This window comes from Rhinolophus ferrumequinum, chromosome 2 (assembly GCF_004115265.2).
Source record: "Rhinolophus ferrumequinum isolate MPI-CBG mRhiFer1 chromosome 2, mRhiFer1_v1.p, whole genome shotgun sequence".
In the NCBI taxonomy this organism is placed as follows: Eukaryota; Metazoa; Chordata; class Mammalia; order Chiroptera; family Rhinolophidae; genus Rhinolophus; species Rhinolophus ferrumequinum.
The window spans coordinates 33,426,575-33,428,800 of NC_046285.1; the positions used below are offsets into that span (position 1 = coordinate 33,426,575).

Here is a 2,226-nt window from a genome sequence, read left to right on the forward strand (position 1 = left end):
CACCCTCCAGTTGTGGAAAGTTTCTAATATGAAACATGAAAATGAAAACATAAAAAAAAAAAGAGAGAGAGAGAAAGAAAAAGAAAAAAACCAAGGCAATTTAAAAACTAAAATAAAATTTAAAAAAATATTTTGTCTTTAAAGGAATGAGAGAGATATTATTATAATTATGACCCCAAATCAGAATGCTCCAAAGAGGGATCATTTCAGATAACAAGAAAGCTCATAGAAAACTAAAATATAATAGCAAAATTTCAAAATAGTAGAAAGATTAGAAAATAAAGTCAATGACATCTCCCAGGGGCAAAAAAATACAGCAAAGAAAAATAGGACAGACAATATAAGAAAAAAGAAAAAAAAAAAGATTGATTCAAGAAGTCCAACATTTATACAATAGGAGTTCCAGATAAAGAAAGCAGAGAAAATGGGAGGAAAAATATTATCAAAGAAATAACCCAAGGAAATGTTCCCAAATTCAACTGATGGACATGGATTTCTACATTGAAAAGATCATAAAGTACACAAGAGAAATAAATGGAGAAACAAAACAAAACAAAAACAACTCACACCAAGGTCCATCACTGCAAAATTTCATTACCTGAGGGATAAAGGAGAATCCTAGAAATTTTCGGAGACAAGATTAATGCACAAAAAACTGTGTATAAAAGTACCATCAGCCTTTTTAATAGCAATGCTGAAAGAAATAAAACAAATGTAAAAATGTTTTTTAAATTCTGAGGCATGATTTGAACCTAAAACTTTAAGTGCAAAATATCTCTCAACTGTGAGAGCAGAAAAAAAAATTTCCAATATACATACTCTCAAAAAATTTCTCAATTCGTATAATTACCTAAAGCTACTGGAGAATATTTTCCAGCAAAACGAGGGAGTAAAGAAGAAAAGAAGCTACAATGTACCAGTTTCATACCAATCAGAGTTTCTAGTTCCAAACAATAAAAGAGGACTCTAAATGACTAGCTAGATAAAGAGTACATCTGCAAGATATGGGTAATTTATAGAATCACTAGAAGAGCTACAAAAACAAGCCACACCACAGCATTGTCACCAGAGATATGACATTTTTACATCTCTTGAGCTGTGGTGAGGGTAGGGGTGAGGTGGATCCATCATGGGAGTCAACATCGTCCACTACAAAGATGGAAAGATTCAGAGCAAGGAGCCCAAGAGCCAGAACATCTACCGAAAGCTGTTGGTCAAGCTATACAGCGTTCTGTTCAGACCAACCAACTCCACCTTCAACCAACTTGTGCTGAAAGAGTTATATATGAGTCACACCAACCAGCTGCCTCTGTCCCTTTTCCTGATGAGTAGAAGATGAAGCTTCCTAGTCAGGAAGACAAAACAGCTGTGGTTGCAAGGACAGTAACAGATGATGCGGGTATCCTGGAAGTGCCCAAATTGAAGGCATGGGTGCTGAGCGTGAACAGCTGCGCCAGGAACCACAACCTCCAGGCAGGGGGCAAGATCCTTACCTCTACCTAGCTGGCCCTGAATGCCCCCAAGGGCTTTGGCACCACCCTGCTTTCCTCACAAGGGCTGAGAGGTGTACAGGCATTTCAGCAAAGCCCAGGGCATCCTGTACAGCAACACCAAACCACGTGTGCTGTAAGGACCGGAAGTTTGAGCGCATCAAAAACCCAAGGGCCAGCTGCCACTACAAGAACTAACTCCAGATTGTGCCTGGTTATTAAAGATTTGGGATGCAAAAATACATAATTACATATGAGAAACAGGTCGCTGAGGCCCTTTTTTATTTTGAGCACGAAACCACTAATGATCTTGCCTGTGGACACCCCTGAGATTACAATGTAGATACACATGGCTCCAGTCACTAGTTGGGAAGAGAGGTGAGAAAAACAATGATTTGAGCCAATCATATGATTACAAAGCTAGGATTTCCGGCAGGGTCCCAGAAGGTCAAGCTTGGCTTCTGTAGCAGTTCTAAGGAAGCAGTGAGAAGATCACAGGGATGGGAGAGAGCAATTAACTAACAAAGGCAGCTGAAAGTATTGGCTAGGGGCCTTAGGCTGCCAGACTACACCAAGAACTCCACCTTACAAACAGTGTAACTTCCAATACCACCAGAGACAGCATTCCCTATCCCTTCCTTTACGCATCATGAGCCACGTTAAAGTTTGCCATGGACACATTTGACTGTATCATCCTAACTCATACATTTGTGTCCTAGATGAAAGGGTGTCAGGC

General features: G+C 39.4%; 1 pseudogene; it reads left to right on the top strand.

The window, feature by feature from the left end:
• The first annotated feature begins 1,129 nt into the window (after window positions 1-1,129).
• Window positions 1,130-1,688, top strand: LOC117012298 (60S ribosomal protein L18-like; annotated as a pseudogene).
• The last annotated feature ends 538 nt before the right edge of the window (window positions 1,689-2,226 follow it).